At 44.3% G+C, this 14,881-nt stretch overlaps 15 non-coding genes across 15 annotated transcripts; all 15 read right to left on the minus strand.

Moving 5' to 3' along the window:
• Positions 1 to 396: 396 nt before the first annotated feature.
• On the minus strand, positions 397 to 489 carry TRNAI-UAU (transfer RNA isoleucine (anticodon UAU)). Its single transcript is given in 2 exon segments — positions 397 to 432; positions 452 to 489. It is a non-coding gene; the product is annotated as a tRNA-Ile (tRNA).
• A 1,441-nt stretch (positions 490 to 1,930) lies between these two features.
• On the minus strand, positions 1,931 to 2,023 carry TRNAI-UAU (transfer RNA isoleucine (anticodon UAU)). The gene is given in 2 exon segments: positions 1,931 to 1,966; positions 1,986 to 2,023. It is a non-coding gene; the product is annotated as a tRNA-Ile (tRNA).
• Positions 2,024 to 3,367: 1,344 nt separating this feature from the next.
• Positions 3,368 to 3,460, minus strand: TRNAI-UAU (transfer RNA isoleucine (anticodon UAU)). The gene is given in 2 exon segments: positions 3,368 to 3,403; positions 3,423 to 3,460. It is a non-coding gene; the product is annotated as a tRNA-Ile (tRNA).
• A 1,441-nt stretch (positions 3,461 to 4,901) lies between these two features.
• Positions 4,902 to 4,994, minus strand: TRNAI-UAU (transfer RNA isoleucine (anticodon UAU)). Its single transcript is given in 2 exon segments — positions 4,902 to 4,937; positions 4,957 to 4,994. It is a non-coding gene; the product is annotated as a tRNA-Ile (tRNA).
• Positions 4,995 to 6,338: 1,344 nt separating this feature from the next.
• TRNAI-UAU (transfer RNA isoleucine (anticodon UAU)) lies at positions 6,339 to 6,431 on the minus strand. Its single transcript is given in 2 exon segments — positions 6,339 to 6,374; positions 6,394 to 6,431. It is a non-coding gene; the product is annotated as a tRNA-Ile (tRNA).
• A 626-nt stretch (positions 6,432 to 7,057) lies between these two features.
• TRNAI-UAU (transfer RNA isoleucine (anticodon UAU)) lies at positions 7,058 to 7,150 on the minus strand. Its single transcript is given in 2 exon segments — positions 7,058 to 7,093; positions 7,113 to 7,150. It is a non-coding gene; the product is annotated as a tRNA-Ile (tRNA).
• Positions 7,151 to 7,776: 626 nt separating this feature from the next.
• TRNAI-UAU (transfer RNA isoleucine (anticodon UAU)) lies at positions 7,777 to 7,869 on the minus strand. The gene is given in 2 exon segments: positions 7,777 to 7,812; positions 7,832 to 7,869. It is a non-coding gene; the product is annotated as a tRNA-Ile (tRNA).
• A 625-nt stretch (positions 7,870 to 8,494) lies between these two features.
• On the minus strand, positions 8,495 to 8,587 carry TRNAI-UAU (transfer RNA isoleucine (anticodon UAU)). Its single transcript is given in 2 exon segments — positions 8,495 to 8,530; positions 8,550 to 8,587. It is a non-coding gene; the product is annotated as a tRNA-Ile (tRNA).
• A 1,345-nt stretch (positions 8,588 to 9,932) lies between these two features.
• Positions 9,933 to 10,025, minus strand: TRNAI-UAU (transfer RNA isoleucine (anticodon UAU)). Its single transcript is given in 2 exon segments — positions 9,933 to 9,968; positions 9,988 to 10,025. It is a non-coding gene; the product is annotated as a tRNA-Ile (tRNA).
• A 626-nt stretch (positions 10,026 to 10,651) lies between these two features.
• TRNAI-UAU (transfer RNA isoleucine (anticodon UAU)) lies at positions 10,652 to 10,744 on the minus strand. The gene is given in 2 exon segments: positions 10,652 to 10,687; positions 10,707 to 10,744. It is a non-coding gene; the product is annotated as a tRNA-Ile (tRNA).
• A 1,345-nt stretch (positions 10,745 to 12,089) lies between these two features.
• Positions 12,090 to 12,182, minus strand: TRNAI-UAU (transfer RNA isoleucine (anticodon UAU)). Its single transcript is given in 2 exon segments — positions 12,090 to 12,125; positions 12,145 to 12,182. It is a non-coding gene; the product is annotated as a tRNA-Ile (tRNA).
• A 722-nt stretch (positions 12,183 to 12,904) lies between these two features.
• TRNAI-UAU (transfer RNA isoleucine (anticodon UAU)) lies at positions 12,905 to 12,997 on the minus strand. The gene is given in 2 exon segments: positions 12,905 to 12,940; positions 12,960 to 12,997. It is a non-coding gene; the product is annotated as a tRNA-Ile (tRNA).
• A 626-nt stretch (positions 12,998 to 13,623) lies between these two features.
• On the minus strand, positions 13,624 to 13,716 carry TRNAI-UAU (transfer RNA isoleucine (anticodon UAU)). The gene is given in 2 exon segments: positions 13,624 to 13,659; positions 13,679 to 13,716. It is a non-coding gene; the product is annotated as a tRNA-Ile (tRNA).
• Positions 13,717 to 14,156: 440 nt separating this feature from the next.
• Positions 14,157 to 14,229, minus strand: TRNAR-CCU (transfer RNA arginine (anticodon CCU)). Its single transcript has one exon. It is a non-coding gene; the product is annotated as a tRNA-Arg (tRNA).
• A 123-nt stretch (positions 14,230 to 14,352) lies between these two features.
• Positions 14,353 to 14,445, minus strand: TRNAI-UAU (transfer RNA isoleucine (anticodon UAU)). Its single transcript is given in 2 exon segments — positions 14,353 to 14,388; positions 14,408 to 14,445. It is a non-coding gene; the product is annotated as a tRNA-Ile (tRNA).
• Between the last annotated feature and the right edge of the window lie 436 nt (positions 14,446 to 14,881).

Consider the following 14,881-nt stretch of genomic DNA (forward strand, 5'->3'; position numbering starts at 1 on the left):
AAAGACTACCATTGGGCGAGATTTTTCAAGACCTATTTAAGAGGCAAATGTAATCCAGAAAAGAAGCCAGTCTGGAAATAAAACACGACATGCTTTTGGATGAAAGGTGGGCACCCACCCCACATGGGACCCGAACCCACAATCTTCGCCTTATCCAGAAAAGAAGCCTGTCTGGATCTAAAACTCAGTATACTGATGAAAGGTGGGCAACCACCCCAGATGGGACTCGAATCCCTGGCTTAGGAGGCCAGTGCCTTATCCATTAGGCCACTGGGGCTACATGCACAGAAGAAGCGTGGCTTTCTTTTCGATTGTTTTAAAGAAATCAACTGCGATTAGGCATTGAACTATCAGCTTGTAATGCAGTAATAAAAGACAGATGAGGCAAGAAAGTAATGCTCCAGGTGAGGCTCGAACTCACAACCTCGGCATTGCTCAACAGTTACTGCTATATAAGTACCGCGCGCTGACCGATTGCGCCACAGGAGCTCTTGTAGCACCATTTATCCATGTCTTCTTTTGCCTGGAAAAAGTTGCTCAATTGAAAACCTAGTCCTATGTCAGTTTAAACCCCGTCCTTGAAAATGCAGTGGGCTATGCCATAAGTGAAGAGTAAAGCAAAGTGGTGTGTTTTTAATGAAAATGAGATGCTCTCCACCTTAACAATAGGTAATGTTGCTCAGGAACACTTCTCTTTGGACATAGCTATTGTCTTTGTAAAGACTACCATTGGGCGAGATTTTTCAAGACCTATTTAAGAGGCAAATCTTATCCAGAAAAGAAGCTAGTCTGGAAATAAAACATGACATGCTTTTGGATGAAAGGTAGGCACCCACCCCACATGGGACCCGAACCCACAATCTTCGCCTTATCCAGAAAAGAAGCCTGTCTGGATCTAAAACTCAGTATACTGATGAAAGGTGGGCACCCACCCCACATGGGACCCGTACCCACAATCTTCGCCTTATCCAGAAAAGAAGCCTGTCTGGATCTAAAACTCAGTATACTGATGAAAGGTGGGCAACCACCCCAGATGGGACTCGAATCCCTGGCTTAGGAGGCCAGTGCCTTATCCATTAGGCCACTGGGGCTACATGCACAGAAGAAGCGTGGCTTTCTTTTCGATTGTTTTAAAGAAATCAACTGCGATTAGGCATTGAACTATCAGCTTGTAATGCAGTAATAAAAAACAGATGACGGCAAGAAAGTAATGCTCCAGGTGAGTCTCGAACTCACAACCTCGGCATTGCTCAACAGTTACTGCTATATAAGTAGCGCGCGCTGACCAATTGCGCCACTGGAGCTCTTGCAGCACTGTTTATCCATGTCTTCTTTTGCCTGGAAAACGTTGCTCAATTGAAAACCTAGTCCTATGTCAGTTTAAACCCCGTCCTTGAAAATGCAGTGGGCTATGCCATAAGTGAAGAGTAAAGCAAAGTGGTGTGTTTTTAATGAAAATGAGATGCTCTCCACCTTAACAATAGGTAATGTTGCTCAGGAACACTTCTCTTTGGACATAGCTATTGTCTTTGTAAAGACTACCATTGGGCGAGATTTTTCAAGACCTATTTAAGAGGCAAATGTTATCCAGAAAAGAAGCCAGTCTGGAAATAAAACAGGACATGCTTTTGGATGGAAGGTGGGCACCCACCCCACATGGGACTCGAACCCACAATCTTCGCCTTATCTAGAAAAGAAGCCTGTCTGGATCTAAAACTCAGTATACTGATGAAAGGTGGGCAACCACCCCAGATGGGACTCGAATCCCTGGCTTAGGAGCCCAGTGCCTTATCCATTAGGCCACTGGGGCTACATGCACAGAAGAAGCGTGGCTTTCTTTTCGATTGTTTTAAAGAAATCAACTGCGATTAGGCATTGAACTATCAGCTTGTAATGCAGTAATAAAAGACAGATGACAGCAAGAAACTAATGCTCCAGGTGAGGCTCGAACTCACAACCTCGGCATTGCTCAACAGTTACTGCTATATAAGTACCGCGCGCTGACCGATTGCGCCACTGGAGCTCTTGCAGCACCATTTATCCATGTCTTCTTTTGCCTGGAAAAAGTTGCTCAATTGAAAACCTAGTCCTATGTCAGTTTAAACCCCGTCCTTGAAAATGCAGTGGGCTATGCCATAAGTGAAGAGTAAAGTAAAGTGGTGTGTTTTTAATGAAAATGAGATGCTCTCCACCTTAACAATAGGTAATGTTGCTCAGGAACACTTCTCTTTGGACATAGCTATTGTCTTTGTAAAGACTACCATTGGGCGAGATTTTTCAAGACCTATTTAAGAGGCAAATGTTATCCAGAAAAGAAGCCAGTCTGGAAATAAAACAAGACATGCTTTTGGATGGAAGGTGGGCACCCACCCCACATGGGACCCGAACCCACAATCTTCGCCTTATCCAGAAAAGAAGCCTGTCTGGATCTAAAACTCAGTATACTGATGAAAGGTGGGCAACCACCCCAGATGGGACTCAAATCCCTGGCTTAGGAGGCCAGTGCCTTATCCATTAGGCCACTGGGGCTACATGCACAGAAGAAGCGTGGCTTTCTTTTCGATTGTTTTAAAGAAATCAACTGCGATTAAGCATTGAACTATCAGCTTGTAATGCAGTAATAAAAGACAGATGACGGCAAGAAAGTAATGCTCCAGGTGAGGCTTGAACTCACAACCTCGGCATTGCTCAACAGTTACTGCTATATAAGTACCGCGCGCTGACCGATTGCGCCACTGGTGCTCTTGCAGCACCATTTATCCATGTCTTCTTTTGCCTGGAAAAAGTTGCTCAATTGAAAACCTAGTCCTATGTCAGTTTAAACCCCGTCCTTGAAAATGCAGTGGGCTATGCCATAAGTGAAGAGTAAAGCAAAGTGGTGTGTTTTTAATGAAAATGAGATGCTCTCCACCTTAACAATAGGTAATGTTGCTCAGGAACACTTCTCTTTGGACATAGCTATTGTCTTTGTAAAGACTACCATTGGGCGAGATTTTTCAAGACCTATTTAAGAGGCAAATGTAATCCAGAAAAGAAGCCAGTCTGGAAATAAAACACGACATGCTTTTGGATGAAAGGTGGGCACCCACCCCACATGGGACCCGAACCCACAATCTTCGCCTTATCCAGAAAAGAAGCCTGTCTGGATCTAAAACTCAGTATACTGATGAAAGGTGGGCAACCACCCCAGATGGGACTCGAATCCCTGGCTTAGGAGGCCAGTGCCTTATCCATTAGGCCACTGGGGCTACATGCACAGAAGAAGCGTGGCTTTCTTTTCGATTGTTTTAAAGAAATCAACTGCGATTAGGCATTGAACCATCAGCTTGTAATGCAGTAATAAAAGACAGATGAGGCAAGAAAGTAATGCTCCAGGTGAGGCTCGAACTCACAACCTCGGCATTGCTCAACAGTTACTGCTATATAAGTACCGCGCGCTGACCGATTGCGCCACAGGAGCTCTTGTAGCACCATTTATCCATGTCTTCTTTTGCCTGGAAAAAGTTGCTCAATTGAAAACCTAGTCCTATGTCAGTTTAAACCCCGTCCTTGAAAATGCAGTGGGCTATGCCATAAGTGAAGAGTAAAGCAAAGTGGTGTGTTTTTAATGAAAATGAGATGCTCTCCACCTTAACAATAGGTAATGTTGCTCAGGAACACTTCTCTTTGGACATAGCTATTGTCTTTGTAAAGACTACCATTGGGCGAGATTTTTCAAGACCTATTTAAGAGGCAAATCTTATCCAGAAAAGAAGCTAGTCTGGAAATAAAACATGACATGCTTTTGGATGAAAGGTAGGCACCCACCCCACATGGGACCCGAACCCACAATCTTCGCCTTATCCAGAAAAGAAGCCTGTCTGGATCTAAAACTCAGTATACTGATGAAAGGTGGGCACCCACCCCACATGGGACCCGTACCCACAATCTTCGCCTTATCCAGAAAAGAAGCCTGTCTGGATCTAAAACTCAGTATACTGATGAAAGGTGGGCAACCACCCCAGATGGGACTCGAATCCCTGGCTTAGGAGGCCAGTGCCTTATCCATTAGGCCACTGGGGCTACATGCACAGAAGAAGCGTGGCTTTCTTTTCGATTGTTTTAAAGAAATCAACTGCGATTAGGCATTGAACTATCAGCTTGTAATGCAGTAATAAAAAACAGATGACGGCAAGAAAGTAATGCTCCAGGTGAGTCTCGAACTCACAACCTCGGCATTGCTCAACAGTTACTGCTATATAAGTAGCGCGCGCTGACCAATTGCGCCACTGGAGCTCTTGCAGCACTGTTTATCCATGTCTTCTTTTGCCTGGAAAACGTTGCTCAATTGAAAACCTAGTCCTATGTCAGTTTAAACCCCGTCCTTGAAAATGCAGTGGGCTATGCCATAAGTGAAGAGTAAAGCAAAGTGGTGTGTTTTTAATGAAAATGAGATGCTCTCCACCTTAACAATAGGTAATGTTGCTCAGGAACACTTCTCTTTGGACATAGCTATTGTCTTTGTAAAGACTACCATTGGGCGAGATTTTTCAAGACCTATTTAAGAGGCAAATGTTATCCAGAAAAGAAGCCAGTCTGGAAATAAAACAGGACATGCTTTTGGATGGAAGGTGGGCACCCACCCCACATGGGACTCGAACCCACAATCTTCGCCTTATCTAGAAAAGAAGCCTGTCTGGATCTAAAACTCAGTATACTGATGAAAGGTGGGCAACCACCCCAGATGGGACTCGAATCCCTGGCTTAGGAGGCCAGTGCCTTATCCATTAGGCCACTGGGGCTACATGCACAGAAGAAGCGTGGCTTTCTTTTCGATTGTTTTAAAGAAATCAACTGCGATTAGGCATTGAACTATCAGCTTGTAATGCAGTAATAAAAGACAGATGACAGCAAGAAACTAATGCTCCAGGTGAGGCTCGAACTCACAACCTCGGCATTGCTCAACAGTTACTGCTATATAAGTACCGCGCGCTGACCGATTGCGCCACTGGAGCTCTTGCAGCACCATTTATCCATGTCTTCTTTTGCCTGGAAAAAGTTGCTCAATTGAAAACCTAGTCCTATGTCAGTTTAAACCCCGTCCTTGAAAATGCAGTGGGCTATGCCATAAGTGAAGAGTAAAGTAAAGTGGTGTGTTTTTAATGAAAATGAGATGCTCTCCACCTTAACAATAGGTAATGTTGCTCAGGAACACTTCTCTTTGGACATAGCTATTGTCTTTGTAAAGACTACCATTGGGCGAGATTTTTCAAGACCTATTTAAGAGGCAAATGTTATCCAGAAAAGAAGCCAGTCTGGAAATAAAACACGACATGCTTTTGGATGAAAGGTGGGCACCCACCCCACATGGGACCCGAACCCACAATCTTCGCCTTATCCAGAAAAGAAGCCTGTCTGGATCTAAAACTCAGTATACTGATGAAAGGTGGGCAACCACCCCAGATGGGACTCGAATCCCTGGCTTAGGAGGCCAGTGCCTTATCCATTAGGCCACTGGGGCTACATGCACAGAAGAAGCGTGGCTTTCTTTTCGATTGTTTTAAAGAAATCAACTGCGATTAGGCATTGAACTATCAGCTTGTAATGCAGTAATAAAAGACAGATGACGGCAAGAAAGTAATGCTCCAGGTGAGGCTCGAACTCACAACCTCGGCATTGCTCAACAGTTACTGCTATATAAGTACCGCGCGCTGCCCGATTGTGCCACTGGAGCTCTTGCAGCACCGTTTATCCATGTCTTCTTTTGCCTGGAAAAAGTTGCTCAATTGAAAACCTAGTCCTATGTCAGTTTAAACCCCGTCCTTGAAAATGCAGTGGGCTATGCCATAAGTGAAGAGTAAAGCAAAGTGGTGTGTTTTTAATGAAAATGAGATGCTCTCCACCTTAACAATAGGTAATGTTGCTCAGGAACACTTCTCTTTGGACATAGCTATTGTCTTTGTAAAGACTACCATTGGGCGAGATTTTTCAAGACCTATTTAAGAGGCAAATGTTATCCAGAAAAGAAGCCAGTCTGGAAATAAAACACGACATGCTTTTGGATGGAAGGTGGGCACCCACCCCACATGGGACCCGAACCCACAATCTTCGCCTTATCCAGAAAAGAAGCCTGTCTGGATCTAAAACTCAGTATACTGATGAAAGGTGGGCAACCACCCCAGATGGGACTCGAATCCCTGGCTTAGGAGGCCAGTGCCTTATCCATTAGGCCACTGGGGCTACATGCACAGAAGAAGCGTGGCTTTCTTTTCGATTGTTTTAAAGAAATCAACTGCGATTAGGCATTGAACTATCAGCTTGTAATGCAGTAATAAAAGACAGATGAGGCAAGAAAGTAATGCTCCAGGTGAGGCTCGAACTCACAACCTCGGCATTGCTCAACAGTTACTGCTATATAAGTACCGCGCGCTGACCGATTGCGCCACAGGAGCTCTTGTAGCACCATTTATCCATGTCTTCTTTTGCCTGGAAAAAGTTGTTCAATTGAAAACCTAGTCCTATGTCAGTTTAAACCCCGTCCTTGAAAATGCAGTGGGCTATGCCATAAGTGAAGAGTAAAGCAAAGTGGTGTGTTTTTAATGAAAATGAGATGCTCTCCACCTTAACAATAGGTAATGTTGCTCAGGAACACTTCTCTTTGGACATAGCTATTGTCTTTGTAAAGACTACCATTGGGCGAGATTTTTCAAGACCTATTTAAGAGGCAAATGTTATCCAGAAAAGAAGCCAGTCTGGAAATAAAACACGACATGCTTTTGGATGAAAGGTGGGCACCCACCCCACATGGGACCCGAACCCACAATCTTCGCCTTATCCAGAAAAGAAGCCTGTCTGGATCTAAAACTCAGTATACTGATGAAAGGTGGGCAACCACCCCAGATGGGACTCGAATCCCTGGCTTAGGAGGCCAGTGCCTTATCCATTAGGCCACTGGGGCTACATGCACAGAAGAAGCGTGGCTTTCTTTTCGATTGTTTTAAAGAAATCAACTGCGATTAGGCATTGAACTATCAGCTTGTAATGCAGTAATAAAAGACAGATGACGGCAAGAAAGTAATGCTCCAGGTGAGGCTCGAACTCACAACCTCAGCATTGCTCAACAGTTACTGCTATATAAGTACCGCGCGCTGACCGATTGCGCCACAGGAGCTCTTGCAGCACCATTTATCCATGTCTTCTTTTGCCTGGAAAAAGTTGCTCAATTGAAAACCTAGTCCTATGTCAGTTTAAACCCCGTCCTTGAAAATGCAGTGGGCTATGCCATAAGTGAAGAGTAAAGCAAAGTGGTGTGTTTTTAATGAAAATGAGATGCTCTCCACCTTAACAATAGGTAATGTTGCTCAGGAACACTTCTCTTTGGACATAGCTATTGTCTTTGTAAAGACTACCATTTGGCGAGATTTTTCAAGACCTATTTAAGAGGCAAATGTTATCCAGAAAAGAAGCCAGTCTGGAAATAAAACAAGACATGCTTTTGGATGGAAGGTGGGCACCCACCCCACATGGGACCCGAACCCACAATCTTCGCCTTATCCAGAAAAGAAGCCTGTCTGGATCTAAAACTCAGTATACTGATGAAAGGTGGGCAACCACCCCAGATGGGACTCAAATCCCTGGCTTAGGAGGCCAGTGCCTTATCCATTAGGCCACTGGGGCTACATGCACAGAAGAAGCGTGGCTTTCTTTTCGATTGTTTTAAAGAAATCAACTGCGATTAAGCATTGAACTATCAGCTTGTAATGCAGTAATAAAAGACAGATGACGGCAAGAAAGTAATGCTCCAGGTGAGGCTTGAACTCACAACCTCGGCATTGCTCAACAGTTACTGCTATATAAGTACCGCGCGCTGACCGATTGCGCCACTGGAGCTCTTGCAGCACCATTTATCCATGTCTTCTTTTGCCTGGAAAAAGTTGCTCAATTGAAAACCTAGTCCTATGTCAGTTTAAACCCCGTCCTTGAAAATGCAGTGGGCTATGCCATAAGTGAAGAGTAAAGCAAAGTGGTGTGTTTTTAATGAAAATGAGATGCTCTCCACCTTAACAATAGGTAATGTTGCTCAGGAACACTTCTCTTTGGACATAGCTATTGTCTTTGTAAAGACTACCATTGGGCGAGATTTTTCAAGACCTATTTAAGAGGCAAATGTAATCCAGAAAAGAAGCCAGTCTGGAAATAAAACACGACATGCTTTTGGATGAAAGGTGGGCACCCACCCCACATGGGACCCGAACCCACAATCTTCGCCTTATCCAGAAAAGAAGCCTGTCTGGATCTAAAACTCAGTATACTGATGAAAGGTGGGCAACCACCCCAGATGGGACTCGAATCCCTGGCTTAGGAGGCCAGTGCCTTATCCATTAGGCCACTGGGGCTACATGCACAGAAGAAGCGTGGCTTTCTTTTCGATTGTTTTAAAGAAATCAACTGCGATTAGGCATTGAACTATCAGCTTGTAATGCAGTAATAAAAGACAGATGAGGCAAGAAAGTAATGCTCCAGGTGAGGCTTGAACTCACAACCTCGGCATTGCTCAACAGTTACTGCTATATAAGTACCGCGCGCTGACCGATTGCGCCACAGGAGCTCTTGTAGCACCATTTATCCATGTCTTCTTTTGCCTGGAAAAAGTTGCTCAATTGAAAACCTAGTCCTATGTCAGTTTAAACCCCGTCCTTGAAAATGCAGTGGGCTATGCCATAAGTGAAGAGTAAAGCAAAGTGGTGTGTTTTTAATGAAAATGAGATGCTCTCCACCTTAACAATAGGTAATGTTGCTCAGGAACACTTCTCTTTGGACATAGCTATTGTCTTTGTAAAGACTACCATTGGGCGAGATTTTTCAAGACCTATTTAAGAGGCAAATCTTATCCAGAAAAGAAGCTAGTCTGGAAATAAAACATGACATGCTTTTGGATGAAAGGTAGGCACCCACCCCACATGGGACCCGAACCCACAATCTTCGCCTTATCCAGAAAAGAAGCCTGTCTGGATCTAAAACTCAGTATACTGATGAAAGGTGGGCACCCACCCCACATGGGACCCGTACCCACAATCTTCGCCTTATCCAGAAAAGAAGCCTGTCTGGATCTAAAACTCAGTATACTGATGAAAGGTGGGCAACCACCCCAGATGGGACTCGAATCCCTGGCTTAGGAGGCCAGTGCCTTATCCATTAGGCCACTGGGGCTACATGCACAGAAGAAGCGTGGCTTTCTTTTCGATTGTTTTAAAGAAATCAACTGCGATTAGGCATTGAACTATCAGCTTGTAATGCAGTAATAAAAAACAGATGACGGCAAGAAAGTAATGCTCCAGGTGAGTCTCGAACTCACAACCTCGGCATTGCTCAACAGTTACTGCTATATAAGTAGCGCGCGCTGACCAATTGCGCCACTGGAGCTCTTGCAGCACTGTTTATCCATGTCTTCTTTTGCCTGGAAAAAGTTGCTCAATTGAAAACCTAGTCCTATGTCAGTTTAAACCCCGTCCTTGAAAATGCAGTGGGCTATGCCATAAGTGAAGAGTAAAGCAAAGTGGTGTGTTTTTAATGAAAATGAGATGCTCTCCACCTTAACAATAGGTAATGTTGCTCAGGAACACTTCTCTTTGGACATAGCTATTGTCTTTGTAAAGACTACCATTGGGCGAGATTTTTCAAGACCTATTTAAGAGGCAAATGTTATCCAGAAAAGAAGCCAGTCTGGAAATAAAACAGGACATGCTTTTGGATGGAAGGTGGGCAACCACCCCAGATGGGACTCGAATCCCTGGCTTAGGAGGCCAGTGCCTTATCCATTAGGCCACTGGGGCTACATGCACAGAAGAAGCGTGGCTTTCTTTTCGATTGTTTTAAAGAAATCAACTGCGATTAGGCATTGAACTATCAGCTTGTAATGCAGTAATAAAAGACAGATGACAGCAAGAAACTAATGCTCCAGGTGAGGCTCGAACTCACAACCTCGGCATTGCTCAACAGTTACTGCTATATAAGTACCGCGCGCTGACCGATTGCGCCACTGGAGCTCTTGCAGCACCATTTATCCATGTCTTCTTTTGCCTGGAAAAAGTTGCTCAATTGAAAACCTAGTCCTATGTCAGTTTAAACCCCGTCCTTGAAAATGCAGTGGGCTATGCCATAAGTGAAGAGTAAAGTAAAGTGGTGTGTTTTTAATGAAAATGAGATGCTCTCCACCTTAACAATAGGTAATGTTGCTCAGGAACACTTCTCTTTGGACATAGCTATTGTCTTTGTAAAGACTACCATTGGGCGAGATTTTTCAAGACCTATTTAAGAGGCAAATGTTATCCAGAAAAGAAGCCAGTCTGGAAATAAAACACGACATGCTTTTGGATGAAAGGTGGGCACCCACCCCACATGGGACCCGAACCCACAATCTTCGCCTTATCCAGAAAAGAAGCCTGTCTGGATCTAAAACTCAGTATACTGATGAAAGGTGGGCAACCACCCCAGATGGGACTCGAATCCCTGGCTTAGGAGGCCAGTGCCTTATCCATTAGGCCACTGGGGCTACATGCACAGAAGAAGCGTGGCTTTCTTTTCGATTGTTTTAAAGAAATCAACTGCGATTAGGCATTGAACTATCAGCTTGTAATGCAGTAATAAAAGACAGATGACGGCAAGAAAGTAATGCTCCAGGTGAGGCTCGAACTCACAACCTCGGCATTGCTCAACAGTTACTGCTATATAAGTACCGCGCGCTGACCGATTGTGCCACTGGAGCTCTTGCAGCACTGTTTATCCATGTCTTCTTTTGCCTGGAAAAAGTTGCTCAATTGAAAACCTAGTCCTATGTCAGTTTAAACCCCGTCCTTGAAAATGCAGTGGGCTATGCCATAAGTGAAGAGTAAAGCAAAGTGGTGTGTTTTTAATGAAAATGAGATGCTCTCCACCTTAACAATAGGTAATGTTGCTCAGGAACACTTCTCTTTGGACATAGCTATTGTCTTTGTAAAGACTACCATTGGGCGAGATTTTTCAAGACCTATTTAAGAGGCAAATGTTATCCAGAAAAGAAGCCAGTCTGGAAATAAAACACGACATGCTTTTGGATGGAAGGTGGGCACCCACCCCACATGGGACCCGAACCCACAATCTTCGCCTTATCCAGAAAAGAAGCCTGTCTGGATCTAAAACTCAGTATACTGATGAAAGGTGGGCAACCACCCCAGATGGGACTCGAATCCCTGGCTTAGGAGGCCAGTGCCTTATCCATTAGGCCACTGGGGCTACATGCACAGAAGAAGCGTGGCTTTCTTTTCGATTGTTTTAAAGAAATCAACTGCGATTAGGCATTGAACTATCAGCTTGTAATGCAGTAATAAAAGACAGATGACGGCAAGAAAGTAATGCTCCAGGTGAGGCTCGAACTCACAACCTCGGCATTGCTCAACAGTTACTGCTATATAAGTAGCGCGCGCTGACCAATTGCGCCACTGGAGCTCTTGCAGCACCATTTATCCATGTCTTCTTTTGCCTGGAAAAAGTTGCTCAATTGAAAACCTAGTCCTATGTCAGTTTAAACCCCGTCCTTGAAAATGCAGTGGGCTATGCCATAAGTGAAGAGTAAAGCAAAGTGGTGTGTTTTTAATGAAAATGAGATGCTCTCCACCTTAACAATAGGTAATGTTGCTCAGGAACACTTCTCTTTGGACATAGCTATTGTCTTTGTAAAGACTACCATTTGGCGAGATTTTTCAAGACCTATTTAAGAGGCAAATGTTATCCAGAAAAGAAGCCAGTCTGGAAATAAAACAGGACATGCTTTTGGATGGAAGGTGGGCACCCACCCCACATGGGACTCGAACCCACAATCTTCGCCTTATCTAGAAAAGAAGCCTGTCTGGATCTAAAACTCAGCATACTGATGAAAGGTGGGCAACCACCCCAGATGGGACTCGAATCCCTGGCTTAGGAGGCCAGTGCCTTATCCATTAGGCCACTGGGGCTACATGCACAGAAGAAGCGTGGCTTTCTTTTCGATTGTTTTAAAGAAATCAACTGCGATTAGGCATTGAACTATCAGCTTGTAATGCAGTAATAAAAGACAGATGACAGCAAGAAAGTAATGCTCCAGGTGAGGCTCGAACTCACAACCTCGGCATTGCTCAACAGTTACTGCTATATAAGTACCGCGCGCTGACCGATTGCGCCACTGAAGCTCTTGCAGCACCAGTTATCCATGTCTTCTTTTGCCTGGAAAAAGTTGCTCAATTGAAAACCTAGTCCTATGTCAGTTTAAACCCCGTCCTTGAAAATGCAGTGGGCTATGCCATAAGTGAAGAGTAAAGTAAAGTGGTGTGTTTTTAATGAAAATGAGATGCTCTCCACCTTAACAATAGGTAATGTTGCTCAGGAACACTTCTCTTTGGACATAGCTATTGTCTTTGTAAAGACTACCATTGGGCGAGATTTTTCAAGACCTATTTAAGAGGCAAATGTTATCCAGAAAAGAAGCCAGTCTGGAAATAAAACACGACATGCTTTTGGATGAAAGGTGGGCACCCACCCCACATGGGACCCGAACCCACAATCTTCGCCTTATCCAGAAAAGAAGCCTGTCTGGATCTAAAACTCAGTATACTGATGAAAGGTGGGCACCCACCCCACATGGGACCCGTACCCACAATCTTCGCCTTATCCAGAAAAGAAGCCTGTCTGGATCTAAAACTCAGTATACTGATGAAAGGTGGGCAACCACCCCAGATGGGACTCGAATCCCTGGCTTAGGAGGCCAGTGCCTTATCAATTAGGCCACTGGGGCTACATGCACAGAAGAAGCGTGGCTTTCTTTTCGATTGTTTTAAAGAAATCAACTGCGATTAAGCATTGAACTATCAGCTTGTAATGCAGTAATAAAAGACAGATGACGGCAAGAAAGTAATGCTCCAGGTGAGGCTCGAACTCACAACCTCGGCATTGCTCAACAGTTACTGCTATATAAGTACCGCGCGCTGACCGATTGCGCCACTGGAGCTCTTGCAGCACAATTTATCCATGTCTTCTTTTGCCTGGAAAAAGTTGCTCAATTGAAAACCTAGTCCTATGTCAGTTTAAACCCCGTCCTTGAAAATGCAGTGGGCTATGCCATAAGTGAAGAGTAAAGCAAAGTGGTGTGTTTTTAATGAAAATGAGATGCTCTCCACCTTAACAATAGGTAATGTTGCTCAGGAACACTTCTCTTTGGACATAGCTATTGTCTTTGTAAAGACTACCATTGGGCGAGATTTTTCAAGACCTATTTAAGAGGCAAATGTAATCCAGAAAAGAAGCCAGTCTGGAAATAAAACACGACATGCTTTTGGATGAAAGGTGGGCACCCACCCCACATGGGACCCGAACCCACAATCTTCGCCTTATCCAGAAAAGAAGCCTGTCTGGATCTAAAACTCAGTATACTGATGAAAGGTGGGCACCCACCCCACATGGGACTCGAATCCCTGGCTTACGAGGCCAGTGCCTTATCCATTAGGCCACTGGGGCTACATGCACAGAAGAAGCGTGGCTTTCTTTTCGATTGTTTTAAAGAAATCAACTGCGATTAAGCATTGAACTATCAGCTTGTAATGCAGTAATAAAAGACAGATGACGGCAAGAAAGTAATGCTCCTGGTGAGGCTCGAACTCACAACCTCGGCATTGCTCAACAGTTACTGCTATATAAGTACCGCGCGCTGACCGATTGCGCCACAGGAGCTCTTGCAGCACCATTTATCCATGTCTTCTTTTGCCTGGAAAAAGTTGCTCAATTGAAAACCTAGTCCTATGTCAGTTTAAACCCCGTCCTTGAAAATGCAGTGGGCTATGCCATAAGTGAAGAGTAAAGCAAAGTGGTGTGTTTTTAATGAAAATGAGATGCTCTCCACCTTAACAATAGGTAATGTTGCTCAGGAACACTTCTCTTTGGACATAGCTATTGTCTTTGTAAAGACTACCATTGGGCGAGATTTTTCAAGACCTATTTAAGAGGCAAATGTTATCCAGAAAAGAAGCCAGTCTGGAAATAAAGCACGACATGCTTTTGAATGAAAGGTGGGCACCCACCCCACATGGGACTCGAACCCACAATCTTCGCCTTATCCAGAAAAGAAGCCTGTCTGGATGTAAAACTCAGTATACTGATGAAAGGTGGGCAACCACCCCAGATGGGACTCGAACCCACAATCCCTGGCTTAGGAGGCCAGTGCCTTATCCATTAGGCCACTGGGGCTACATACACACAAGGAGAAGCGTGGCTTTCTTTTCGATTGTTTTAAAGAAATCAACTGCGATTAAGCATTGAACTATCAGCTTGTAATGCAGTAATAAAAGACAGATGACGGCAAGAAAGTAATGCTCCAGGTGAGGCTCGAACTCACAACCTCGGCATTGCTCAACAGTTACTGCTATATAAGTACCACGCGCTGACCGATTGCGCCACTGGAGCTCTTGCAGCACCATTTATCCATGTCTTCTTTTGCCTGGAAAAAGTTGCTCAATTGAAAACCTAGTCCTATGTCAGTTTAAACCCCGTCCTTGAAAATGCAGTGGGCTATGCCATAAGTGAAGAGTAAAGCAAAGTGGTGTGTTTTTAATGAAAATGAGATGCTCTCCACCTTAACAATAGGTAATGTTGCTCAGGAACACTTCTCTTTGGACATAGCTATTGTCTTTGTAAAGACTACCATTGGGCGAGATTTTTCAAGACCTATTTAGGAGGCAAATGTTATCCAGAAAAGAAGCCAGTCTGGAAATAAAACACGACATGCTTTTGGATGGAAGGTGGGCACCCACCCCACATGGGACTCGAACCCACAATCTTCGCCTTATCCAGAAAAGAAGCCTGTCTGGATCTAAAACTCAGTATACTGATGAAAGGTGGG

The sequence above is a fragment of the Eleutherodactylus coqui genome, chromosome 2 (genome assembly GCF_035609145.1).
Source record: "Eleutherodactylus coqui strain aEleCoq1 chromosome 2, aEleCoq1.hap1, whole genome shotgun sequence".
Classification (NCBI taxonomy): Eukaryota; Metazoa; Chordata; class Amphibia; order Anura; family Eleutherodactylidae; genus Eleutherodactylus; species Eleutherodactylus coqui.